This window comes from Pseudochaenichthys georgianus, chromosome 20, assembly GCF_902827115.2.
Source record: "Pseudochaenichthys georgianus chromosome 20, fPseGeo1.2, whole genome shotgun sequence".
NCBI lineage: Eukaryota > Metazoa > Chordata > Actinopteri > Perciformes > Channichthyidae > Pseudochaenichthys > Pseudochaenichthys georgianus.
The window spans coordinates 305,681-320,912 of NC_047522.1; the positions used below are offsets into that span (position 1 = coordinate 305,681).

Below are 15,232 nucleotides of genomic sequence, written 5' to 3' on the forward strand. Positions count from 1 at the left end.
TTATCGCCCAGTATATTTCCAGGGAGTATTCACTTTCAGGCCCAAGAAGAGCACCATGGTATTACATACCAAAGAGGCAGGGTTAATAAAACTCCTTATAATCCCTGCCTTTATATCTCAGTAGTAATAAAAACAACAGAACGAAATGTGTATCTATAAATAGACACCGAATATCTAATAATATCACATAATGGATGCCTGCCAATGTTGAGCTAACATCGTTCTCTACTGATCCTGACTGTGGAAATCAAACACAGCTTCATCCCTCCCCGAACCAAACACCATATTGTCTTAATCTATTGTGTAATATCAAAGATATTTTTGCAGCAACAATTTGAGGGGAGAAAAAAATCTTGGCTTACTGATATGGATACAAAAACATTTATAAAAGCCATAGTGACCACCTAGATAGATATATTTTGATCATGAGTACATTCTGTTTTGGATTAATACAATTCTGCAGAACAAAGTATTTAAATTAGGCTTGCGAACAGGATCATGTTAAAACCATAGACTGTATATATAAAGGTTAAAACACAGATCATTGAATCCTCTTTTTTGCCCATGAAGTGTGCCTTGTTGTTGCCATGGCAGCACTTTGTTTATCTATTCAATGTATCCAAAATACATTAATGAAGCGCAAGTTCAACCAGGAAGACCTTCTTTACTCATTCATTCACTATTTCCATGTTACTACTCTCTCTCCTCTAATCACTTCGCTCTATTCTCACAAGCCTATCACAGCGCTCCGCTAAACCTTTTAAATCTGCTGTCCCCTCTGACAGCTCTCATTCCAGGTGAATCGGCGCAACCCTCCTCCCCCCCTCTTCACCTCCCGTCCCTCTGAATCCAGGGTCAAGCTAAGCCCCTCCCCTTCAGACCGACCCCAGCTATCCATTCACCACCACCAGTGTCTAGACCCCGGGGGATTTCATCGGATCGGTTCTCCCCTCCCGAATGATATTCCTGCACAACGGGGCCTAATCGCCAACACTCCTTTACATTCATGTGTATTCTGGCAATAAATATGTACTCTTACATCAAAACTGTCTCTCCTGATTGAACTCATGTTCTTCTAGAGAACTTTCAAACTTTTTTAAGCTACTGTGTTTTGTAAAGTCAAATCAAAACAGACCTGACATTGGCACAATGGATTACAGAAATGTACCTTACAGACATGATGATGATGATGATGATGATGATGATGATGATGATGATGATGATGATGATGATGATGATGATGATGATGATGATGGTGATGATGATGATGATGATGATGGTGATGATTACAGGGGTTGGTAGCAGTGGCGGAGCTGGGGGGTGGCCACGCCCAAAACACCCTCACCAAGGGGGCCCAAACAATTTTAGAACATTAAGAAAAAAATGTTTAAGTAACATCATTCATCAAGAATTAACATTAATAGGACGTTATATTGATAAACTACTCACTAAACTTACAGTTCATTTAACTTATTTTCTTCCAAAAGTTAATTATCCAAAATCTCTGTACACCCCCTTCTATTTACATGTAATGGTTTGGTCCTGCCTCCAAACGCGGTGCAGCGCCGGCACTTTCTAGCAGAGAGTGAGAGCATGTTAGGAGCAGGGATGCTACTTACGTGTGAACGACGTCTCAACGACTCACACAGTCAGGCTTTCAAAAGAGAAAAGAAAGAGAGAAAGACAAGAGAGAGGGACTAAAGGGCGACACTATGAGTGGTGGAAATGTGTCTGTTAGCTAAGCGTAGTCCATTGTAAATAATAATTGTTATGTTTTTTTTTACTAAGCTGACATTAAGTGCTGTTAATATCTATAAAGAAAATGCAGAGGTTTTTTATTTCACTGCTCTTTTAGCTGACATTTAGTAAATGCAGGTACATCTGTAGCAGCTATTCATACTAAATCAGTGTCCCTCCCCCTGGTGCCAGGACCAACAGATCCATCTCCAGGCTCAGCAGCCCTGTCCCCCCATAAGTGTTATATTTTCACAGCTCAGTGTCAGTAAATAGTGTGCCGTTAGTAATGGCCTACAAGATAGATGCAAGCCTGTACAGGTAGAGTTATTTAAAGCATAAATGAGGTGTGTGGCGCAGTGGATAGAGCCTTGGTGTTCGGATCACGGGGTCACAGCAGGTTCAAACCCCACTGCAGTCAGCATGTCATTGTGTCCCTGGGCAAGACACTTCACCCCAAAATTGCTCCTGTGGGATTGTCCACAGTATTGACTATGTTAGTCGCTTTGGATAAAAGCGTCTAACAAGTGACATGTAATGTAAAAAATGAGTCGGTTGGGTTCTGGGGGTGTGGTTACAGCAAGTGTGCTTGGTTGGCGTGGCCTGGGCCTGGTGGTGGGGCCCGGTGGTGGGGCCCGGTGGTGGGGTCCAATGTGATATATTTTCATGGGGCCCCAAATCCTTGGCGGCCCCCCTGGTTGTGTATGACCAGAGGGCAGGACCTATAAACACATTTACTTCCCAATAGTATTGTGAGGCTGAACAAAAGGACCTTTTGACTATGTAAATTTAGTCTTTTTAAAAAAAAAACATTAACTGACTTTTTTAGGATAGCTTAAAGGTGGGGTAGGTACATTTCAGAAACCGGCTCGAGATACACTTTTGTTATATTCCATGGAATGCTCTTAACATCCCGATAGCAATGAATATCTGAAGTGCTTTGACAAAAAATCCATAAAAAAATGTCATCTGTAGAAGCCGTAGTACTGTAAAAAGTACAACCAATCCGTTTAGCCGGGCCGGACGATCTCGAGCCGGTTTCTCAAACTTACCGACCCCACCTTTAAAGTAATGTTGTAAAATTACAACTGGGGGCCTTACAGGGTTAAGGGCTATTGTTTATTGTTATTTACTTTAAGATGTTTATTCTTAACCAATCATTTAATTTAAAAACTCTTATTTAAATGATGTGTGTGTGTCTGTGTATTCCTGATGAGAGAATGAGCTCATAGGGCTGCTGATCATCATAAGCTAAACAGTCTGTATATTGCATTACATTTGTATAATGTAAGCTTCGTTGATACTTTGCCTGCGGGAATACGAAAAAAATAGTTAGATATACTGAATATTATTTGATCTATTCCACCACTAGCTTAATCCCAAATAATGTAGAGGTGTGTTGCAGGTGCCTTAAATAACCCCTTATTTTATAGTGCGATGTATTTTTATGTTCATATAATAGTGATTTCAATGCCACCCCAAAATGATCACTGGCTCCATCCTGGCCACCCCACTGAAATGTCCTGGCTCCGCCACTGGTTGGTAGTGGATATAATATATGCTGGGATTGCATCAGCGGAGCGCAGGTCAACACAAGTTTGAGGTAAAACTGGGTAGGACTACAAGTACTTTATCAAAAGTACAGCACAGTATTTGTGCAAAGTTCAACAATTTCTTAGGGTGCTTTCAGACCTGCAGCTGTCCATTGGGTCCATTCCATTACCAGTGAATACACGATGTATGTTTGTCTTCTAGTTCTGGTCCTGTTTTACACTTAACTCAGGAAGTCATATAGACTGACCCTTTGTTAGGACAGTTTTGGTTTGGCATCCTGCACCGAGGGCCAACGAGTCTAATTTCAGTGACTGACTGCAGGTCCTGCAGCATTTCTTGTCTATATTCTTTTCAACCGTTGTCACAGAAAGTGCACAAAGAAATAGGCGATGAAGGGCATTATTAGTATTAGTCAACTGCTTGACATGAATAGGGAACACCAGGTTGAGACAGGAGTTAAAAGAGGTTTGGTTTACAACTATATTACAGCGGGTATTACATTACATTACATTTAGCTGATGCTTTTATCCAAAGCGACTTACAGTAAGTGCGTTCGACCAAGAAGATACAACCTTGAAGAAAACAGAATCATATAAGAACATCAGGTTTCATAGAGCCAAGCATTTCAAGTGCTACTCAACTGGCTTTAGATAAGCCAGTCCTTTATTAGCATATAAGTGCTTAGTTAGTATGTAAGTGCTTGGTTAGTATGTAAGTGCTTAGTTAGTATGTGAGTGCTTAGTTAGTATGTAAGTGCTTGGTTAGTATGTAAGTGCTTAGTTAGTATGTGAGTGCTTAGTTAGTATGTAAGTGCTTAGTTAGTATGTAAGTGCTTGGTTAGTATGTAAGTGCTTAGTTAGTATGTGAGTGCTTAGTTAGTATGTAAGTGCTTAGTTAGTATGTGAGTGCTTAGTTAGTATGTGAGTGCTTAGTTAGTATGTAAGTGCTTAGTTAGTATGTAAGTGCTTGGTTAGTATGTAAGTGCTTAGTTAGTATGTGAGTGCTTAGTTAGTATGTAAGTGCTTAGTTAGTATGTGAGTGCTTAGTTAGTATGTGAGTGCTTAGTTAGTATGTGAGTGCTTAGTTAGTATGTAAGTGCTTGGTTAGTATGTAAGTGCTTAGTTAGTATGTGAGTGCTTAGTTAGTATGTAAGTGCTTAGTTAGTATGTGAGTGCTTAGTTAGTATGTGAGTGCTTGGTTAGTATGTAAGTGCTTGGTTAGTATGTAAGTGCTTGGTTAGTATGTAAGTGCTTGGTTAGTATGTGAGTGCTTAGTTAGTATGTAAGTGCTTGGTTAGTATGTAAGTGCTTGGTTAGTATGTAAGTGCTTGGTTAGTATGTAAGTGCTTGGTTAGTATGTAAGTGCTTGGTTAGTATGTAAGTGCTTAGTTAGTATGTGAGTGCTTAGTTAGTATGTGAGTGCTTAGTTAGTATATGAGTGCTTGGTTAGTATGTAAGTGCTTGGTTAGTATGTGAGTGCTTGGTTAGTATGTGAGTGCTTGGTTAGTATGTGAGTGCTTAGTTAGTATATGAGTGCTTGGTTAGTATGTAAGTGCTTGGTTAGTATGTGAGTGCTTAGTTAGTATATGAGTGCTTGGTTAGTATGTAAGTGCTTGGTTAGTATGTGAGTGCTTAGTTAGTATGTAAGTGCTTGGTTAGTATGTGAGTGCTTAGTTAGTATATGAGTGCTTGGTTAGTATGTAAGTGCTTGGTTAGTATGTGAGTGCTTGGTTAGTATGTAAGTGCTTGGTTAGTATGTGAGTGCTTAGTTAGTATGTAAGTGCTTGGTTAGTATGTGAGTGCTTAGTTAGTATATGAGTGCTTGGTTAGTATGTAAGTGCTTGGTTAGTATGTGAGTGCTTAGTTAGTATATGAGTGCTTGGTTAGTATGTAAGTGCTTGGTTAGTATGTGAGTGCTTAGTTAGTATATGAGTGCTTGGTTAGTATGTAAGTGCTTGGTTAGTATGTGAGTGCTTAGTTAGTATGTGAGTGCTTGGTTAGTATGTGAGTGCTTAGTTAGTATGTGAGTGCTTGGTTAGTATGTAAGTGCTTGGTTAGTATGTGAGTGCTTAGTTAGTATATGAGTGCTTGGTTAGTATGTAAGTGCTTGGTTAGTATGTGAGTGCTTAGTTAGTATGTGAGTGCTTGGTTAGTATGTGAGTGCTTAGTTAGTATGTGAGTGCTTGGTTAGTATGTAAGTGCTTGGTTAGTATGTGAGTGCTTGGTTAGTATGTGAGTGCTTAGTTAGTATGTGAGTGCTTGGTTAGTATGTAAGTGCTTGGTTAGTATGTGAGTGCTTAGTTAGTATGTGAGTGCTTAGTTAGTATGTGAGTGCTTGGTTAGTATGTGAGTGCTTGGTTAGTATGTGAGTGCTTAGTTAGTATGTAAGTGCTTGGTTAGTATGTGAGTGCTTGGTTAGTATGTGAGTGCTTAGTTAGTATGTAAGTGCTTGGTTAGTATGTAAGTGCTTGGTTAGTATGTGAGTGCTTAGTTAGTATGTGAGTGCTTAGTTAGTATGTGAGTGCTTGGTTAGTATGTGAGTGCTTAGTTAGTATGTAAGTGCTTAGTTAGTATGTGAGTGCTTAGTTAGTATGTGAGTGCTTAGTTAGTATGTAAGTGCTTAGTTAGTATGTGAGTGCTTAGTTAGTATGTGAGTGCTTAGTTAGTATGTAAGTGCTTGGTTAGTATGTAAGTGCTTAGTTAGTATGTGAGTGCTTAGTTAGTATGTAAGTGCTTAGTTAGTATGTGAGTGCTTAGTTAGTATGTGAGTGCTTGGTTAGTATGTGAGTACTTGGTTAGTATGTAAGTGCTTGGTTAGTATGTGAGTACTTGGTTAGTATGTAAGTGCTTGGTTAGTATGTAAGTGCTTGGTTAGTATGTAAGTGCTTAGTTAGTATGTGAGTGCTTAGTTAGTATGTGAGTGCTTAGTTAGTATGTAAGTGCTTAGTTAGTATGTGAGTGCTTAGTTAGTATGTGAGTGCTTAGTTAGTATGTAAGTGCTTAGTTAGTATGTGAGTGCTTAGTTAGTATGTGAGTGCTTAGTTAGTATGTGAGTGCTTAGTTAGTATGTAAGTGCTTGGTTAGTATGTAAGTGCTTAGTTAGTATGTAAGTGCTTAGTTAGTATGTAAGTGCTTAGTTAGTATGTAAGTGCTTAGTTAGTATGTAAGTGCTTAGTTAGTATGTAAGTACTTGGTTAGTATGTAAGTGCTTGGTTAGTATGTAAGTGCTTGGTTAGTATGTGAGTGCTTAGTTAGTATGTGAGTGCTTAGTTAGTATGTGAGTGCTTAGTTAGTATGTAAGTGCAAGATTCAAGATCATTCTATGTCTGCCCAGTTCATACCACTTTAGTTGCTGCTAACCGTATAACATGTACATGTATGTAATGTATTGGAAATTATTTCAACACAGTTATTACAATATCATTATAGTCATAAAGAGGTCATATGCATAGTCGTAGGGTTTTAGGTGTGATTTTGGACAGCTAACCTCCCCCCATATGATTTACTCACTCAAGTGGATTATTTGACCAAAGGAAAATTCATTGCTAAGAATGTTTTAATATATTAGAATTGAAATGATGTATTTAAAAAATGCTGTTTGTTTGTGAAATGTGAGGATGCTTGCAATATTTCTGTCACTTAATTGCACATTGAATATCTTTGGGTTCTGGGCTGTTGGTCATGGTCATCATTTTTCATCATTTTCTGACATTTGGTTTGCAGCCCTTCTCTCAGCAGTAAATGTCTTGATTACAACATGTCTATTTCACTAGTTACTGACATTCATATTTATAACTCATTGGCAATGAATTCTGAGTAAAATAAGGCTTTCAAAATAAATAAAGCATGGCTGACCAATCGACCATATCAACTGTGTTTCTACTCCTTTTGCCTCCTGGAAAAATTAAGCAGTTCCCACATGGCATGTTGTCGTTACGGAGCTGAGATGCTTCGGCTAACCGTTTTGAGTGAACTGAAATTAAACTTTGAACACGTTTGAAGTATTGATTAAAACAATAATAATTGGTACGGTGGGTATTTTGAAAACAATGTGCACTTGAATGCAAGTTAATCTTGTACACAGGTGGTCATGCAGAACCCTAACAACCAGTGGATGTAAGTAGCACTCAGAGTAATTCAACTGGTCATTGGAAAGAGCACACGTTCAGTAAAAAGCACCGTGCATGCAGTTGCCGTAACAACATCATAGTCATTTAAATATACTACCCTTTTGTAGCCATTTAAACAATCACAGATGGTTGACTCGCACTGAACAAGAATCATCCAAAACACTATCTAATAACGATTAAACTTGACTGAACTGCCTGAAAGCATGCATGGCCGATAAAAAACACCCCACTGATTCGCAAAGCAACTTGTTTTTTCAGACAAATAATAAGACAAACAATATGCCAAATAGCCGTGGTTGCACATAAGACTCCAATTTGTTAAGCTAAATATAGACCATTGACAGAGGAAAACAAATGTGTTAATAATTTACAAAAACCTAAAATGCACTAAGAGGATTATTTCAAAACTGTTGGAAAATTAAAATGCACACAAACTAACAAGCCTGAGTCACGCCATTTGAAGGACTGCTGACTTGATTACAATCTTTGCATGTTTTTGGTTTCACCGTCTACATGTGGGGTGGATGGGTTGACATGAACTGTCCCACAGTCCCTCCCACTGGGTCTGGCATTCAGGTACAGCTCCCTCCCTCCTTCTATAAAGCCTCTCATGTTAGCAGTGTAAACTTCAGACTTCAACTCATGGTAAACTCTTTAAAACCTTGGTGGGGAATAACTACTTCCTCTGCTAAACAGTATACAACATACTTGGATGTGCATCATAAATTATCTACACTAAGTGCCCAGCTCAAACCTTAAGGTAAGTGGCTTTTCAAATAATCCTTATTTAAATTCAAGATTACTTTAAAGGATTGCACAAGGACTCTTCGGGTATTTAAGAATGTAAATTGATTTCCTGTGGAATGTGGGATATGACATTGAGGTACTAGGAGTTTAATTAGTTACTTCTTTCCCGTGTTTTTGGGTGTAAGGATTAATAGATGTTTTTTTTTCTCCATTAATATGGATTTGTAATTGACAATGCAACAGAGTGTGATTGTTAACCACACTGTTTTGCAGCTCCAAAGCCTTCCAGTGCTGTCTTATCAATCACCAGATGCTGCAGTTCAAAGTTAACCTCCTAATGTAATTTCTTCTAATCTCTGCCACTGCCAGCTTACAGCTCCAGCCAAAATGAGATTAGCTCTGCACACGGTCATCTGCTGCTGTGTTTTCACCACTGTCCTGCCACTGGTGACATGTGCCACAGGGAGATCAACACCAGCCTGAAAAAAAGGTGAGCAGCCGATCAACAAGCTATGCGAGAACATCGTGTTTCATTTACAAAAAAAGCCTCGTCATTTTATCAATAAATATAGAAGTCATGTGCTCACCCTTTAACAACACAAGAGACGTGTAGTTCAAGTCATGTTGATATCAAAATATCCAGGAAAGTCAGTTTAATTCAGTTTGGCTAGAGCCCGACACATAGTGGATTTTTGAAGCCGATCATAAGAGTCAGAACAAATAGAAACTACGTTTGATAAGGACACCTAAGTTGGTTACTGTAGAATAATGATGAATTAATGTTGAGAAAGGCATTTGACAGTTAGGAAATTAACCATTCTCCAGCGGACTAAACTATGTGAAAAAGTCACCTCTAAACTACTTACCCTCTAACCCTACTTCCACATGTCTTCCTGTACTTACATTTCTTATTACTCAATAGGAATACTCGCAGATATCGTTATGTCTGTGATTAGCCAACGTGTGGCCAATATGTCACCCTTGCAGATAAACATTTCGGGACATTTCTTATCAATTTATATTTTCTGAAACCATGAAGTGATGACATTTCTTAACATCCTGAGAAAACTCTTGAAATGTCTTGAGCCCAGCAATGAATTGAATGATTATTTTGCGTGTTTCTGAATATCATGATTTGAAGTCTCTACTTTTATTCTCTGTGAATAAGTGTCAGTTTCTTCTATCAGAACGTGCACTTTTCTTTGTGGCAGGTCCAAAGTATGGCTGCACACCCGTATGAAGAGAGATCTGTGTAACACCCTATTGACAGCCGCTGAGAGCCACTCTGACATCCATGTTGGAGCGCAGCAGGACGAGGATGGAAAACTGGCATCACTTCCGTCAAGGTAACAAGAAAAGCTACGTTTTGAGGGGAATTTTGCCCAAAGTTGATGGCTGATAATGTAGAAATAGGTAGTAGACATGGAGGGATTTATAATTGATGTTCGGCTTTTAAACCATTAGGCAACCAGGAGAACGCCAAAGCTCTGCATTGTTAGGCAAGGCAAGTTTATTTATATAGCACTTTTCAACACAAGGCAATTCAAAGTGCTTTACAAAAAATGAAAGACATTAAGCATTAAAAAAGAAAAGCTAATAAAATAAACATTAAAAGGAAAAATACATGGATAAAAGTTACAGTGCAGTTTAAGATGTGGATAGTTCAATTAAAAGCAGCGACAAAAAGAAAAGTCTTCAGCCTTAACAGCCTTGTTAAGTGTGTCAGACAAGATAAGGTCTTTATGATCTCCTGATTTACAGGAATTAAAAATGAAATTCCTACCAGGAACAGAATGGAGAGTTTAAGCTCCCGTATGTTCTGATAAAGATTTGGACCTCTAAAAGACAGGACTTACAGGCTGAATAATTCCGTCATTTCTCAGGCCACAAAACTGTAAAATGTTTAGAGTGACCAAACTGATGATACGTTTTGTTTTTAACCACTGGGTTAGATGTTTATGTTGGTTTAAGGGATTATTGTACTTGGTGTATTCATGCATTTGTATTGCTTTTTTTGTATCTTAGTCTGTGTGCGAACGTTTCTGTCTCTTCTATGTTGGGCTGAAACACAAATTTGACCGAAGGGACAATACATTTAAAAGTAAAAAAAAAAGATATTTTAAGATAACTTGTAGAATGTGGATAGTCTTACCCTCCATTGACGCATTTACATGAATTTAGATACATCTCGACGGCTTGGGTTTACACCCTGTCCACTCGTGTTTGCCATGTCAGACTTAACATCCCTGGAAGGCATTCTTAAAAAACCGCATACAATTTTCTTTATCCAGCTTTGGTCTACATATCAGACGCAGAAGAACGCCCAACAAAGCTGCAGGCTGCGCCTTGGTCACCTGTGCATTACACGACCTGCTCTTCAATCTGCCACCGGATGAGCAACACCGCGAGAAGAGGTCAATGCCCCTGAGAAGAAGATGGGCTCCGGAGGGTACGGCCGCCGCCGACGCTCACTCCTGGATGTCTCTCGACTCTCCCTCCAGACAGGAAGACAAAGGCGGAGCATTGAAGCTGGTCAGCGAGTTCACAGACACAAAAGCACACGCACAGTGTCCTAAAGACAGGCATGGAAAGGCAAAGGAGAATCCTTGTTGGGGTTATTTGCTCACAGCAGATCAAGATAAGTCCCCTCAGAGGTTTTATTCCACTGATTTACATTCACAAAAAGAAGGGCTGCTACAGTCCATCAAAGGAAGAATTGCATAGTTCACTCAGGATGAAAGAGAGATTCAATCATATATTTCTGCATGCATCAGTCAGTCCGAACTAGGGATGGTAGGATACCCAAAATCTAGTAGTCGACGCCGATACCAGGGAAACTCCACTATTCTCCATATTCGTTACCAAGGGAAACATCTAAAAGAAAACAATTACTGTGTCCCAAATACATGCAGTCTCAAGAACCGCAAGGTACTACTGGGCACTACAACCAGTAGTACTATAAAAAAAAATCTAATGATTATATAATGTTGGCGTTGACTTCGTACCAAAGTATTGGTTCTCGTGAAATCCCTAGTCAGAACAAGTGTGTAATTTATGGATAAGTTCAAATCACGCCTGTGGGACTTGACAAGAATGTCCGTCTCTTCTTCAGCTTCCAAAGCGAGCTTGGCAGCTGAGACAGAAGACAATTCCTGAAGATCTTCTCTGAAATAACCGTGACCTGAAGAGGAACGGAGGCCGCGAGCGGGAGGATTTGTCTGATGTTACCGGACCCAAAACTGCCACATGGGCTAACTGGATTTGATTAACAGCTTATGAAGTGCAATTTTGACTATATGTACTACGATATAAAAAAAAACATATACTTATCTGCTTGTATATAAGGATTTATAAAGCTCCCTTATATTCAAGCACACAACTATATTTTTATACAGGGAAAATATATATTAAACATGTCTCTTTTAAACTTCAATGAAGTATGTATCTTAACTGTTAATAACAATCTTGTCCTGTATGCTTCATGGTGATTAAGTATCTTATTACTGAGTATCGTAATGTGATGTTTTTATATTATTGGACACTAATTAGCGATGTCATTTGTTTGGATGATGAAAGTCTTACATACCAACTCGAGAAAAACTACAAATGAGTCATGCAGTTGTTGGCGGGACTACGGATGATATGTCGAGGGATGGAGAGCCAGTCGTAGAAGTACTGATCAGACGATACAAGTGTTGTGCTGCCATCTAGCTTTACAGAAAGATACATGTAACAAGTGCAGCTTGAACAAAGCACTTCATGTGGTTATGCTAAATGTTTGATCTTCAGTGCTTTAGTTTTGAATGTATCTGCTTTTTTGTTTGAATGTAGTAAATCCTAATTAACTCATGACTCAGCTGAATCGACATGGCGTTAGGTAACATGATTTATGGTCTTGGTATGGTGAAACGCAGCAGGAAGTGTAATCGTTTTCAGCTGGGCTGTGACATTCTTCTTTTTGAAATAAAATGAATGCAACCAAAGAAAAGAATTCAAAGCAACGTTGATGTTACTTTGTGACTTTATATCAAATATTCTGCTTGTACTTTGAAGCGATAGCGCTGAGGGGCAACGCAGTTTATGAGCCTTGCCATTTAATGATAGCATGTGTACTTAAGTGTGATTAAATGCTGAGTTACCGAAAGTCAACAATAGTGTACATTCCATTCTAAAAATAATCCTTTTATCGGCTGCATGCTTTCAAAGAAACACATGCACGGACAATATATTTGTCTTGGCTGAACATGCTCTTAGAATTGTGTAATCATGCCTATTCAACAAAAGTAATGATCTTTCGCCAAAGAATGTAAGTTGTAATGGATGGGGAGGGGAGTAGGGACAGTGTCCTCTCTCAAATCTGGAACACTCCAGCGAGTTGTGTACAAAGACATTAATCACTATGGAATTTGAACTTTACTGATAGTGGGCAGAGTGGTCACACTGTCCTAAAATTAGAAGCAATTTCACCATTAATCTTTTTTCCCTTTTTGACCATCGACTAGTTGTTAATTAACGTGCATATTAGCCAGTATATTGGCTCTTATTAGTCAATTATTAAACACTTATTAATGCCTATTCTACATGACCATATTCTACAAGTACTACATCAGTAATAACCCTCTAATTCAGTGGTTCTCAACTGGTGGGTCACGACCCAAAAGTGGGTCGTGGACCCGTTTGAAGTGGTGTGTGAGTGAAGAAAAAAATATATATATATTTCCTTTTTTTCATTTGGGGGAAAAAAGTCAAACTTTTATTTTGAAGGCCCGATTTTCTAACGCTGTGCATGCAGAGTAGGCGTTGGACTGGAAGTACCGGAGACCATGAACGGTTTTGAAAAGTTCTGTCACGTAGTGATCATCTTCTCCATAAAATATCTTTGCTGATGTTTTTCGAGTCTTCTGGCCAATCAGAATCAAGATTGTTGCCGGAGGTCCCCACGGAGAAACTTTGCGGTAGAACTCTTCTTCATTTTTTTTTTGATTTTATAATTTTTTTTTTTTATATATATATAGCACCAAATTGCAACTAATCTATATCTACTGTCACTTTTCATATTGAACATGTGCTCTTTTATTAAATAAACTAAATGCTTTAATTTTAAGTTGTGAGTTTAGTGTTTTTGACCCTAACCCGGTACGTCCACACAGCAGCTTTTCAACAAAAAAAAAAAAGCGAAAAGCGAGGCAAATTGAATGGGGATGACATCACTTTGCCTCGCTTTTCGCCGAACTGCATTGTGGGGGAGCGAAGCGAAGATTTCCAGGATTCCAAAGTTGAGCAATGTTCAACTTTTGAAGCTGAGCTGGAAGCGCCAGCCAATCAAATCCCGTTTATGCAAATCTGACAGTAGAAGCGCGAGCCAATCAAACCGCGGGTAAGCAGGGAGAACCAGACCGCAGTTCATTTCCTCATATTCCAAACGAGAAATTACGGTAGCAAATCACCCGGTTCTTTACGACCAGAACTATTAACGGGATACAAACCGGAGGAACCAGCATGGAGGGAGGTGGCAGAGACAGTGGGTGGAACTGGTAGGTTTCCGCCTGTTTGGGGAGTTTATATATATATATATATTGCTCGCATAAAATCCCTGGGGTTTTTTGCTTTGTATGTCGGGGGCGGGAGATTCATGTGATTGGTTGTTGGTCGCATTGCTCGCAAAAAATCCCCAAGCTGTCAGACACGCCCAGCTCCAAGATTTTCAAGATCTTTGAAAAGCTGCTGTGTGGACGTACCGTAACGGTACGTCCACACAGCAGCTTTGATACACGTGGTTTGATTGGCTAGCGCTTGTACTGTCAGATTTGCATAAACGTGTTTGATTGGCTGGCGCTTCCAGCTCAGCTTCAAAAGTTGAACATTGCTCAACTTTTGAATCCTGCAAATCCTGCAAATCCTGGAAATCTTCACTTCGCTCCCCCACAATGCAGTTCGGCGAAAAGTGAGGCAAAGTGACGTCATCCCCATTCAAAGTCAATGGGCAGAGAAGCGTTGGAAGCGGTGGAAGATTTGTTTAAAGCTGCTGTGTGGACGTACCGTAAGAAACACTGATAACAATAATAACAATAATCCACAGCTCCTCTCTCTGCTAAGAGGATTTAAAAAATATATATATCCCAATGCCAACCCCCCCCCCCCCCCCCCCCTTACTACTATGCATATTAAGACCAAAACTCATGTACAACAACTTCCTTACTTGCAATAAATAAGCAGTAATTAGAGGTTTATGGAGGAAAACTCTCAACTAATGGCCTGTACTTGTAGAATATGATCATGTAGAGGCATTAATAAGTGTTTTATAATGACTAATAAAGAGCCAATATACTGCTAATATGTATGTTGATTAACACCTAGTTGATGGTTAATTTGTGTACCCAATATTCAAAAGGAAATCGGCTCGAAATCTAAAATCTAAATGGCTCATTTTACACCAACTTACTGCAGTTTTAGATGTTCACTGTTTGCGTTACTGTCTAGCGTTCTTTAAATTCCAGTCTGCACACACCAGGGTTTTAAAGGTTTGCTTTACCTGGGACCCTGCCTCAGCTAAAGGTGTTAAGGGTGCGTTTCCACATGCTGAATGTTAAAAAGACATATCGTAAAAATAAAAATAAAGTATACAACTACACACACAGCATACACATTTAGATCCAGCCACGAGGGAGGCCATGAGAGGGACTTCACTGATGGATGATTTTCAGTTTCTATCCAGAAGGTGGTGTTGTAAGCTTTACTCCACCGCACAGTAACCACCTCTGCCACGACTAGAATACTACAGGTTTTGTGTACCAGACAAATGTGTACCACTGATTTGTATTTGCTTTTTGTAAAATTGACAGTAACTTTGTAAAAACTAATTTTAGTAAAGCCATTCCAGGTACCATTTTTCCTCTTTTAAAATGAAGCTTTAGTTAGGCTGCAAGTTACATTATTTTTAGCTATAATCTGCAAATGATTTTCTACATTCATCATTTAGTCTATGACATTTAAAAACAATTCTAAATATGTCTTTTGCAGTTCCTCAGGGTGTATCTTTAAATATGTTTTGACAGGAAATATATTACA

General features: G+C 39.0%; 1 pseudogene; it reads left to right on the forward strand.

Annotated features, from left to right (window-relative positions):
* The window catches only part of LOC117466004 (inactive pancreatic lipase-related protein 1-like), a 197,437-nt pseudogene that overhangs the window by 69,153 nt on the left and 113,052 nt on the right, over window positions 1-15,232 (forward strand).